We start from the raw sequence: 13,692 nt of genomic DNA, 5'->3' as shown, positions 1-13,692 counted from the left end.
TCACCCAGTCTGCCCAGTTGCTCTTGCCTACGCTACACTAGCAAAAGTCAAATTTCTTCTTATGTATTTATTTATTTTAAAAATTTCTCTAACACACTAACAGCGTTGCTGGACAGTTTGCAGAAGAGCGCACATAATTCAAAACCAATAAAACACAGACATAAAATTAAAACATTACTACGAGCAGTAACTTAAGAACCCTTCAACAAAATTCATCAGACTAAAACATAAGAGCATGAAAACACAAGGCCCAAACAAGCAAATGTCAGTGACCTAGTGCATCTTAATAAAAAGCCCAGGCTGCACTTCCTCTTGGAAAATATATGCTTTATCCAACTTTCAAAACCTCAAAAGTGTTAGTTCGCCTTTAATTACTGCTACTAATGCATTCCATAGTGTTGGACCCTCTGCACAAAAGAGGCGCTCCCCGGGACTCATCTAACCGTATCTGCCTAAATGATGGAACACATAATAACCCCTGGGATGCTGGACTCAGGCAGAGAGGAGGATGATAAATCCTAAGAGCTGCATTAAACGTGGAAGGTGCCAGTCCACGTATACCTTTAAAAACCAGAAGTAAAATTTAAATTTCACAAGACAAGCTATTGGCAGCCAAGGCAATTTGGCTAAAACCCGTGTGATGTACTCCCGAATAGATGTTCCTGAAATTATGCGGGCTCAAGCATTCTGCACCGGCTGCATTGCACGTAGTTTTGTTTGAGGCAAACCAGCATTCAAGGTATTACAATAGCCTAGTGAGGATATCACCAGAATATGCACAGCAGACTTAACTAAGATTGGATTCAGGAAGAAAAGGACGCAGTCAGTGCAGCATGCATAGTTTATAAATGCACTCTTTACCACCCTACTCACTTGTGGGCGAAGTAGCAGCAATGTATCCATAATCACACCTAGATTACACATCAGTCTAGATATCTCAGTCTGGGTATTTATTTATTTATTTATTTAAAAACTTTTATATACCGGTATTAGTATGCATACATCATACCGGTTTACAATGTAACTTTAAAGGCAGAAATTACAATGAACAGGGAGGGCGAACAAGGAGGAGTATACAAAGAGCAGGAGGTGGAGGAATTAAAGCAATAAATAAAAACTGCAACGGACTATTTACAGGAATATACAAGGCGTAGGCAAGATACTTGCAGAAGTCGGTGTACTTAATCAGGGTAGGCTTGTCGGAAGAGCCATGTTTTAAGTTTTTTCTGAACTTGGCGTAACATGGCTCTAGCCTGAGAGTGGTAGGGAGGGCGTTCCATTGTTTAGGGCCTGCAATGGATAGTGCACGGTCCCTAGTAGAGGAGAGGTGGGCTTTTTTCAAAGGGGGAATGGAGAGGGTGCCTTTGTTGACAGTGCGAGTGGGTCGTTCAGTGCGTATAGGACGAAAGGGTTCATCCAGCCAATTGGAATTGTGCGAGTGGATGGACTTGTGCACTATGGTTAGAATTTTGAAGAGAATTCGGGATGCGATGGGGAGCCAGTGGAGTTCTTTGAGTATTGGGGTAATGTGATCAGCTTTCCTTGAGTTGGTGATGACCCTGGCGATGGCATTCTGGAGCATTTGTAAGGGCTTGGTGGTGGAGGAGGGTAGGCCAAGGAAGAGGGCATTACAGTAGTCCAGCTTTGAGGAAAGGGTGGCTTGGATGACGGTGCGGAAGTCATGATAGTGGAGGAGGGGTCTGAGTTTCTTCAGGATGTGAAGCTTGAAGAAACCTTCTTTGAGGATGGAGTTGATCTGTTTTTTGAGATTGAGTTGTTGATCTATGATAACCCCAAGGTCTCTTACTGTGGTAAAGGGTATCCTCAACTAACAGGGAACTTAGAACATCAGCAGAAGGCAACCTTCAGCATTAACTTGTGTTCAAACAGTCAACTCTTCAGAGTAAGCAAACACTCAGAAATCTTGCTAAAAGTCTCACTAACTGAATTCTTTATGGGTATAAAAAAATTGGATGTCATCCACGTAAAGTTGGTAACTGGCATCTAGATTAGCCAGTACTTGACAGATAGGAGAGAGACATGTGCCTAGGGGTGCCTGTGCCATGCCCAATAAAGACACTGTGTGGGGTGCTGAAATGCACAGGGATCCCACATTCTAGGTGCAATACTCTCCTATCTGTAAATAGAGAGCAGTGTGTGAGGGTGGGGTGGGAGGGGGGTTGAGAGTGGGGGGAAGGTGCTGAAGATCCTGCACCTTGGGGTGAGATGTAAATCTGGCCCTTACCTTAGGTAAGGATAACTCCCAGCCATCATCCATACCAGGGTGACCTTCTACACTGCTCTAACTTAATAACTGGAGAGATACGCTAAGGAAATCTACTGCAATAGCATTTAACTTTCCAAAGGGAGATTACGATAAAATGAGAGCAATGGTTAGGAAGAAACTGAAAGGAGCAGCTGCAAAGGTCAAGAGTTTACTTCAGGTAAAGACATTGTATAAAGATGCCATCTTGGAAGCCCAGACTAGATGTATTCTACGCAAAAGAAAAGGTGGAAGCAAGGCTAAATGACTACTGGCATGGTTATAAGGTAAGGTGAGAGAGGTTATTCTAGCCAAAGAACATCCTTCAAAACATGGAAAAGGAATCCAAATGAAGAAAACATTAAATAGCATAAGTGCTGGCAAGTTAGATGCAAAGCATTGATAAGGAAGGCAAAGACAGACTTTGAAAAGAAGCTTTCTGTGGAAGCAAAAACTTATAGTAAAAACTTTTTCAGGTACATTCAAAATAAAAAGCCTGCGAGGGAGTCAATTGAACCATTAGATGATTGAGGGGTAAAAGGGGCACTAAGGGATGACAAAGCCGTAATCAGAGAATGAATTCTTTGCTTCGGTCTTTACTGAGGAAGATGTAAGAGAAATACCCATGCCAGAAGTGATGTTTGAAGGTGATGATTCAGAGGAAATGAAACAAATTTCAGTGAACCTGGACAATGTACTTGCTATGGTTTTGAGGTGTTGGAGTGAATTCTTGGGTACTGCGGTGATGGCCACTCCCATGGGGAAGAGCCCCATGAGGAACCGCAGTACTAGGCTAGACTCGAGACATGCAAACACAGATTTGTCTTTTATTATACTGCTGAAAAGATACCACCAGAGGTGGCAGTAGTGAGGTGATCCAGTAGTAGCAGTCCAGGGGCCCTCGGCAGAGGAGACCCGTCTCACAATGGTAGATGTTAGCAGCACACGGTAGTATAGGGAGTTCCGGATGCAGGTTCTCAGTGCTGAGCTGTAGATGAGACAGACTGGTAAAGGTTAGATTACTCACTAACAGGCTGATACAGTAAAATTCGCTCTCCTGGCATGCGCACAGGCCACTATCCTGTGCATGTGATTCACTAAAAAAAAATAAAAAAATATTCAAATTAGGGCCCGCGGTAAAAAGAGGTGTCCCTAGCGCCTCTTTTTTGACAGGAGTATCAGACCCTTGCCTTAGTGGATTCTGGGGCAAGGGGAAATTTCATTTTGAAACGTCTAGTGGAACATTTGCGTCTAGTGGAACATTTGCGTCTAGTGGAACATTTGCGGAGCCCCACAACTATCATGACGTCTCCACTACTTTTGTCTTCCATCCATGGGGAGCCCTTACCGGGTGAAATAACCCTGCTCACAGAACCAGTGAACTTACGTACCGGTGCTCTTCATACAGAGACTATTTCCTTCTTTGTGCTAGAGAAGGCCATGCACCCCTTAGTACTTGGGCTACCGTGGCTGCAGAAACACATGCCACAATTCAACTGGGCCACTCTGGAGCTTTCACGATGGGGTCCATATTGCCATGACAAATGCCTGATGGACGTTTCTCTAATACCCTGCATGCCTACTACATTTCAGCTTATAAAACTTTGTACTTAGTTTCTACGTAAGAGCTCCTGTTATTGCAGTTTGAACTTCCCTCTGGTACGTTGCAATATATGTACACCTACTTTTGTATATCACTTTGGCTGTACCGCCGTATTAGGTCCTTCTTATTTGATACGTTTTTGCACTTTTGTCTTTTTATAAAATGACTAAACCTTGGTGCTTTTCATCCTATGCAGCCTGTGAGCTGCATAGGATGCGTCCCTAACATGATACCATGTTAGGGACGCACTAATTTGAAACCTGTTTAATATTTGACAAAATGAGTCTCTGATAATAAAATTATATTGCATAAACAGCAGCAATAAAGAATTATTTTACTTGAGTGGACATCAGCTTACCACCGCGCTTCCTTATATTCTAGTTTGATTTTTCAAATGTGGTTAACATTCCCGTTACTTTCTGCTAATAACGATGTTCAACCTTTATGTACGTTAGTTCTTTCCTTGGGAAAGATTAGTTCATTAAGGTCACTGAAATTATTATTAATTTCAAAAAAACAGTGGGAGGGGTGATATTTTGGGAATTCAAAGAGGGCTTGGTGTAAAGGCTGAGAATCATTGGCCTGGTCTGTGTAGTCTGTGCCACAGCTTGCACATGAAGACCATTTGTCAGTGACCACTGATAAAGCCACGTATTGACTCAAAAGAGTGAGCAGGACAAATTCTATGCCTTGGTGTTTCTGCTGTGGTGGAAAGCATGAGCTGAATTGAGAATTCATGCCAGTGCATGGACACCGAGCCTCGTCTTTGTAAGAAGCGAGGTCGTATTGAGTATGTCTGCTGTGAGCATAAAGTCCAAGATGTTAAGGAAGAAGGGAAAAAGAAGTGTGTGAGCAGCCACAGGCCTATTCTATGCATGCCATTGATTCAGCTGACGGATCAAAGCATCTATAAAACTGTACCATAATGATTCTGGAAAGAACACAATGCAAGGTGGAAATAGTCTCAAGAGTTGCTTTAACCGTTCTCTCACAGATAACATATCAAGAACTCTGGCTTCAACATCATCTGAAGTTACAACTGTCAACCATCCTGCTATGTGTCAACCAGAGTGCAGCATGAGCACTGCAGGATCTTGCATTGGGTTTGTGCAATTTGACACATAGCAGTTTGACAGGTCTACTGGCCCCAGACAGGCACCACATTATAAACACTCTCTGGAGAAACTAGCTTAGTTAAGCTCTGGAATTCATTGCCAGAGGACGTAGTTAAGGAAGTTAGTGTAGCTGGGTTTAAAAAAAGGTTTGGATAAGTTCCTGGAGGAGAAGTCTATAAACTGCTATTGATCAATAAGGAATAGCCACTGCTTGTTACCAGAATTAGTAGCTTGGGATCTTTTTAATGTTTGGATCCTAGCCAGGTACGTTTGACTTGGATTGGCCACTATTGGAGACAGGATATTGGACTTGATGGACCCTTGGTCTGACCCAGTATGGCATATCTTATGAGATGCGGTGACCAGAATTGCACACAGTATTCAAGGTGCGGTCTCACCATAGAGTGAAACAGAGCCATTATGACATTCTCTGTTTTATTTGCCATACTCTTCCTAGCATTTCCTAATATTCTGTTTGTTTTTTTGACAACCACAGCACACTGAGCGAAGTTTTCAATGTAATATCAACTATGATGCCTAGATCTTTTTCCTGGATAGTAACTCCTAAAATGGAACCTAACATCGTGTAACTACAGCATGGATTATTTTTCCGAATATGCATCACCTTACCCTTCACCACATTATATTTCATCTGCCATATGGACGCCCAATCTTCCAGTCTCGCAAGATCCTCCTGTAATTTATCACAATCCGCTTGTGATTTAACTACTCTGAATAGTTTTGTGTCATCTGCAAATCTGATCACCTCACTCGTCGTATTCCTTTCTAGATCATTTATAAATATATTGAAAAGCACCTGTCCAAGTTCAGATCCTTGAGGCACTCCACTGTTTTGCCTTTTTCCACTGTGAAAACTGACCATTTAATCCTACTCTCTGTTTCCTGTCTTTCAAACAGTTTGCAATACATGAAAGGATATCGCCTCCTATCCCTTGACTTTTTAGTTTTCTTAGAAGCCTCTCATGCGGGGACTTTGTTGAACGCCTTCTGAAAATCCAAATACACCACATTTACCAGTTCACCTTTGTCCACATGTTTATTCAGCGGTTCAAAAATATGAAGCAGATTTGTGAAGCAAGACTTCCCTTGGGTAAATCCATGCTGGCTGTGTCCCATTAAATGATGTCTATTTATATATTCTGTGATTTTATTCTTTCTATTAGTTTCCACAATTTTTCGCAGCACTGAAGTCAGGCTCACCGTTCTATAGTTTCCTGGATCACCTCTGGAGCCCTTTTTAAATATCAGGGTTACATTGACCACCTTCCAGTCTTCAGGTACAATGAATGATTTTAATGATAGGTTACAAACTACTTGTAATAGGTCTGAAATTTCATTTTTTAGTTCTTTCAGAACCCTGGGATGTATACTATCTGCTACCCTGGGATGTATACTATCTGCTAGTCTTCCATTTATCAATCTGGTCTACTACAACTTCCAGGTCTACCGTGATTTGGGTCAGTTCATGTGAATCATCATCCTTGAAAATCATCTCTGCAATGGGTATCTCCCCAACATCCTCCTCAGTAAACACCAAAGAAAGTCTTTCCACGATAGCCCTATCTTCCCTAAGTGCCCCGTTAACCCCTCGATCATCTAACGATCCAACTGGCTCCCTCGCAGGCTTCTTCCTTTGGATATATTTTAAAAAGTTATTATTTTGGACAACTTCTTTTCAAATTCTCTTTTAACCTGTCTTATCAAAGTTTTATATTTAACTTGCAAATGCTTAGGCTTTTTCCTATTTTCTTCAGATGGATCCTTCTTCCAATTTTTGAAGGAAGATCTTTTGGCTAAAATAGCCTCTTTCACCTCACCTTTTAACCATATCGGCAATCGTTTGGCCTTCTTCCACCTTTCTTGATGAATGGAATCATCTGGATTGCACTTCTAAGATGGTATTTATTTTTAACAATGTCCACGCCTGTTGTACATTCTTCTTTGTAGCTGCATCTTTCAGTTTTTCTAACTATTTTTTTCATTTTCTCAAAGGTTCCCTTTTCAACATTTAGTGCTAGTGTTGTGGACTATCTAGACAGTGGACCCTTAGGCCGGCCTGCGGGAGACCTGGGGTAGTTGGACTATGGTCTTGGGGCAGCAGGCCGGTAGGCAGACCAGGCTGATGTAGACAGTAGGCTTCACCCGGAAGCTGGTACTCCCCCGGGAGGAGCCCTTGGGAGTCCAGCCGCTTGGGACTCAGGAGGTTCACCCTGGAAGCCGGTGTCCCCCCGGGAGGAGCCCGTAGGAACCTGGCCGCTGGGACTTAGGTGATCTCTGGTCCGGATCTTGAGTAGGCTGGAGCTGAAGCGGATGAAGGTGGCCTGGCAGGAACTGCAGCAGGCCAAAGTCAGGCTGCGTGAAACCAGGCTGGAACTGCAGCGAGCTGAAGGCAGGCAGAGAGAAACCAGGCAGGAACTGTAGCAGGCTGAAGGCAGGCAGAGCGGGGCCAGGCAGGAAGCGGGACAGCTGCTGAAGCAGGCAAGAACTAAGAGGTTAGAAGTGCGAGCAAGTCACGTAGTAGACCAAGCAGGTAGGCAGGCAGGAACGGTGTGCGAGGGAGTCACACACCGGAGCTCAGGGCAACTGGGCACTGCAAGGGACCCGGTTGCAGGGCGTCGTAGTGGGGTCCGTGGGGAGTTTAAGACTGGGCGTCTGACGTCAGGAGCGGGGGCGGAGCGCGCGCTGCTGGGAAATGGGCTATATCAGCGCCGAGACAGCGCGCGCACGCGTGCCTAAGGAGCCCAGGGTAATGGCGTCTCCCCCGCGGAGACGCTCACGGAGCTGGTTCAGGCATCGAGTGGCCCAGCTGGAACTTTGAGGTAAGGGCCGGGACGCGAGGGTCGCGGAGCGGACCGCAACAGCTAGAGCTGTAAATTTACTTATTGTATCCCTTCCATGCATTAATTCAAAATTGATCATGTTTTGATCACTATTGCCAAGCGGCCAGGGCCATTTTTACCTCTCTCACCAAATCCTGCGCTTCACTAAGAATTAGATCTAAAATAGTTCCCTTTCTCATTGGTTCCTAAACCAATTGCTCCATAAAGCTGACATTTATTCTATCCATGAACTTTATTTCTCTAGCATGTCCTGATGTTACATTTACCCAGTCAATATTGGAGTAATTGAAATCTAAATGCAGAAGACGAAGCAACAACCATACACATAGGGGTAGACTAGTGCATTCCTATTCATATGACACTCTACCCGAAGGTCTGGGGGGTCATGGCCCATGTGGGCACTGTACTATGTGCAGGCATACGGAACATAGGGCCGGGTTTACGCATCCTTCTACCGGGCAACTATTTAAACTCCGTTCCACATCTGACTGTCTAACCAAAGGCGTGGTATATATTGTTAAATGTCCTTGTCCTCTACTCTATGTAGGTAAAACTACACGGATGTTAAAAACCCGCATGATTGAACATTGTTCGAACATCCGCCTACATAGAGTAGATGAACCCCTGGTCTCCCACTGGATCGATTGCGGCCACTCTATTTCTGATTTCAGCTTCACGGTTATTGAGGTGGTTCCTCGCCCGGCTCGGGGTGGTGACTTCTCAATGCTCCTCGGGCGCCGTGAGCAGAAGTGGATTTTTACACTAAATACAGTGGCTCCGCAAGGTCTGAACAAGGAGATTGAATGGCACCTGTTTTACTAGGTTGCCATGGGGACATCACCGGGACGGATCCGCTGACACCTGTTACCTTTCACAGTTCTCGCGTGAGTTGCCGCATTCGCGCCGTTTTCTATGTTTAAATAGCTGACACCTGTGAGAGCCTGCGCGCTCCGGGTATCTGTTTAAAGGTATGTACATGTTTGTTACGTTTGTTATTATGTAGCCACCAGTATCACCATTCTAATATAGATTTGTTTTTACATTTAGATTTGACTGTACCCTTTGTCCCCCCCGACGCAGCCTGGCGAAACACGGGTCCGTGTCATAAACATTCCTACTGTGTGATTTTGGAATCTATTAAAGTACATCACTAAATGGTGATTTAACATTTATCCTGCACCAGCGTTCTGTGTGAGTAATTGAAATCTCCCATTATTATTGCACTGCCGAATTGGTTAGCTTCCCTGATTTCTCTTAGTATTTCACTGTCCATCTTATCTTTTTGGCCAAGTGACACCTATCGCTATACTCTTTCCCAACACACATGAAGATTCTATTATGCATTTAGTCTCTTTTAGGTGTTGTGTTTGTGGCATTAATGTGGACCCTTGGTTGCAATGGAGATGACTCCACCCACAGGGAGGGGCCCCGTGGGGAACCACTGCGATAGGCTGAACTCAGATAACAGACACAGTATGGATAGAGGCTTTATTGTACTGCTGTAGATAGATGGTATTGCAGGAAGTTAAGGCACTGATCCAAGAAGTGCCAGTACGCTCAACAAGCTCAGATGTGAAGTCTCACCCAGATGTTTCACGAGAGGTGGAAGCCCGCAGTGCGGGTAACTTCGCAGCTGGTGGGTGGAGCTGGAGCACCGGATCATAAAGGTACTCACTGGAATGATGGCGGCTTCCTGATGGTGGAAAGTTGGGACCAAAGGTCCATGGTGCAGGATATAATGGCTGGTAGGCCCTCGAGGAGCGAGTATCCAATATCCTGAAATGTAGAAGAGAGAGAGAAAGACCCCCGAGGAGCGGTTGTCTAGTTAGAGAGGACTCCAAAGGGTAGTTGGAAGCGAGAGACCCCCGAGGAGCGGGTATCTTGTGCTTCTACTGGAGCGAGGCCCTTGGAGTGAAGCAGCGTCTAAGCGAGCAGTTTAGAGAGGTCAGAGTAGCTTAAACCAAAGTCCTTGCTAACTCAGGGTGGTAGCGGAAGCGGAGGCTAGATATACCCGTCATGTGGTGGGGCCACCCCCGAGGTTCTCTCCATGATGTGTATTTGAACGTAGGAGATGTGCATGCTCGCACCCTAGGAGGCCACAAGAGTGAACATAGCGGATAAGGACGTCCATGCTGGTCTGGAAACGCCGAGATCCTTGGCACTCGGCACTGGAGGCAGCCATCTTGCCCAAAGAGAGAGAGGAAGGGGAGAAAAAGAGATAAAGCAGAGCGGTCGCAGCCATCTGCGACCGACGGAAGCAACATTAGGATTTTTATCCTATTGAACTCTATGCCATCCCGGACTTAACGTGCCACCCTCCCCACCAAGTTGCTGCTCTCTATCATTGAAATATAATTTGTACCCTGGTATGGCACTATTCCCGATGACGGGAATAGTGCCCGTCATCGCCTGGGCGGCGAATCCCCGGCCCGGGGATTCGCCGCCCAGGCTGGCCCAGGAGATACCACATGGTCTGCCGAGTGCGGCTCTGTCACAGCCGCGCTCGGCAGACCACGTGACTAGAGCGACCAGCCCACCGGGGGATGCCCGATCCCCCAATAGGCCAATCCGCCCCTGCCATTGGTTCTCGTCCTTCTGAGATACCAATTAAGTCTATCTCATCATTCACTACTATATACTCTAACTCTCCCATCTTACTTCTTAGACTTCTGGCATTGGCATACAGACATTTCAAAGTGTGTTTTTTGTTTGTATTAATAACCTGCTTTTCAGTTGACAAGGATAATTTGGAAATCTTTAGCTCAGGTGATTCTTTACTTATAGGCACATGGACTAGTTATGTTTTTAGTTGATCCTCTCTTTGGGATGCTCTATCTCTCCTGCTTCATTAGTATCCTTCGAAGATACATCCCTCCGAACCATGCACTGCTGAGCGACTGTCAGCTTTCTCCTTTGTTCTAGTTTAAAAGCTGCTCTAGCAGCCTGATTCCACTCTGATTAAGATGGAGCCCATCCTTTTGGAAAAAGACTTCCCTTTCCCCAAAACGTTCCCCAGTTCCTTACAAAACTGAATCCCTCTTCCTTGCACCATTATCTCATCCACACTAGAGATGTGAATCGTGTCCTCGATCGTCTTAACGATTGATTTCGGCTGGGAGGGGGAGGGAATCGTATTGTTGCCGTTTGGGTGTGTAAACTATCGTGAAAATCGTTAAAATCGTGAGCCGACACACTAAAACCCCCTAAAACCCACCCCCGACCCTTTAAATTAAATCCCCCACCCTCCCGAACCCCCCCAAATGCTTTAAATAACCTGGGGATCCAGCGGTGGTCCAGAACGGCGGCGGTCCGGAACGGCCCCCTCAATTGAATCCTGTTGTCTTCAGCCGGCGCCATTTTGCAAAATGGCCGCCGCAAAATGGCGGCGGCCATAGACAAAAACAATTCGACGCAGGAGGTCGTTCCAGACCCCCGCTGGACTTTTGGCAAGTCTTGTGGGGGTCAGGAGGCCCCCCCAAGCTGGCCAAAAGTTCCTGGGAGTCCAGCGGGGTTCAGGAAGCGATTTCTTGCCGCGAATCGTTTTCCGTATGGAAAATGGCACCGGCAGGAGATCGACTGCAGGAGGTCGTTCAGCGGCGGTCCGGAACCCCCGCTGAACGACCTCCTGCAGTCGATCTCCTGCCGGCGCCATTTTCCGTACGGAAAACGATTCGCGGCAAGAAATCGCTTCCTGAACCCCCGCTGGACTCCCAGGAACTTTTGGCCAGCTTGGGGGGGGCCTCCTGACCCCCACAAGACTTGCCAAAAGTCCAGCGGGGGGCCGGAACGACCTCCTGCGTCGAATCCTTTTTGTCTATGGCCGCCCGCCATTTTGCGGCGGCCATTTTGCAAAATGGCGCCGGCTGAAGACAACAGGATTCAATTGAGGGGGCCGTTCCGGACCGCCGCCGTTCTGGACCACCGCTGGATCCCCAGGTTATTTAAAGCATTGGGGGGGGGGGGTTCGGGAGGGGGGGGGATTTAATTTAAAGGGTCGGGGGGGGGTTTTAGGGGGTTTTAGTGTGCCGGTTTTCCTGCCCTCCCCCTTCCCCCGATTTACGATTTTTTAACGATAAATCGGGGAAATTGGTATTGTATCGTGGCCCTAACGATTTTTGACGATTTAAAATATATCGGACGATATTTTAAATCGTCAAAAAACGATTCACATCCCTAATCCACACATTGAGACTCCAGAGCTCTGCCTGCCTCTGGAGACCTGTGAATGGAACAGGGAGCATTTCAGAGAATACTACCCTAGGTTCTGGATTTCAGCTTTCTACCTAAGAGCCTAAATTTGGCTTCCAGAATCTCCCTCCTATATTTTCCTATATCGTTGGTACCACATGAACCACGACATCCAGCTCCTGCCAAGCACTGTATAAAATCTTTTCTAGGTGATGCATGAGGTCCACCACCTTTGCACCAGGCAGGTATGTTACCAGGTGAACCTCATGCCCAACAGCCACTTAGTTCTCTACATTCCTAATACTTGAATCACCAACTATGATGGCTGACCTAACTTTTCCCCTCCTGGGTATTAGGTCCTTGCTACAGGATCACTTCCTGCTGTACCACATTGATGCTCTCTGACCATGAGACCATCCTTCTCCAAGGCAGCACCAGGGCTGCCAGATTGCAGTTGGGACTTGGCTACTATGTCCCTGAAGGTCTCATCTATATACCTCTCTGTCTGCCTCAGCCCCTCCAGGTCTTTCACTTTAGCCTCCAGAGATTGGACTCATTCTCTGAGAGCCAGAAGCTCTTTGTGTTGTGCCTGTCGGTTGCAGACGGCTGCGACTTCTCATGTTCACCTCTTTTTTCCCTGCACCATCAATCATGGGAAGAATGGTGGACTCTGCCAACCAACACCGACCTTCCCAGGTCTCCGGGATCCTGTGAGCACTGCGGACCGCCATCTTACTTCTGGAATCACCTAGGCACGCGCATGCAGGGCCTCCTTATGTATACGTCATGGTGGGAACCTCGAGGGCATCCCCTCCTGATGATGTCAACCCGCTGGTATACTTAAGCTGACCAGCCCACTGCTAAGACGAGTTAGCAAAGAGTTCTCTCGCTGTTAAATCCGCTCCATTCCTGGATCTTCTGTTCCAGTATCTCCTTCTGGAATTCGGATGCTCTGGGTAACCGCTCCACGGGGGCCCTTCCGTGTCTTGGCTATCCACTCCTTGAAGGGCCTTCCTGCTTTGGACTTCGCCTGACCTGCTCCTCGGGTATCTCGCTCTCCTGGAGCTTCCTTGTGAGTACCTTCTTCAGTTTCCTATGATACCAACTTGATGAAGTCTCCATGGTGTACCCCGTGCCTCGGGCCACTACCGTTCTTCAGCATTATCGCTTCTACATATCCTGAGCGGCAGAGTGCTTCTACTCAGGATCCTCTACTTGGTTCCTGTATCTCAAACCTCATCTACTTCGTCACCTACAGTACAGTCATCCTTGGCATACCCCGCGCTGCGGGCCACTACCAGATCTGCACTTTGAGATATCTCCACCAGCCTGCAGGAACCTCCTGGTGTACCCTGCGCTGTGGGTCACTACCGGACCTTCTCATCTGCAGTACCAACCTGGGTATATCTTTTTCTCAAGAATTGTGTTTGTTGCATTTCCCGCTCCTCGGGCTATGCCTTATCTTTTTCTCTAATAAAGTCTCTCTCACAGCTGTGTCCTATGTCGCTGAGACCATGCCCACCGAAGGTGAGGCTCACAGGGCTCCTCATTGTGGGCGGAGACATCTCTCATCTCGGCCCGAGGTTCACAATTTCCTACAAAACCATAACACTTTGCACTGCGTACACACATATAATCTCTCACTGGTGAGTAAAAAATCAT

The sequence above is a fragment of the Rhinatrema bivittatum genome, chromosome 9 (assembly GCF_901001135.1).
Source record: "Rhinatrema bivittatum chromosome 9, aRhiBiv1.1, whole genome shotgun sequence".
Taxonomy (NCBI): Eukaryota; Metazoa; Chordata; class Amphibia; order Gymnophiona; family Rhinatrematidae; genus Rhinatrema; species Rhinatrema bivittatum.
This window is presented reverse-complemented; position numbering follows the sequence as displayed.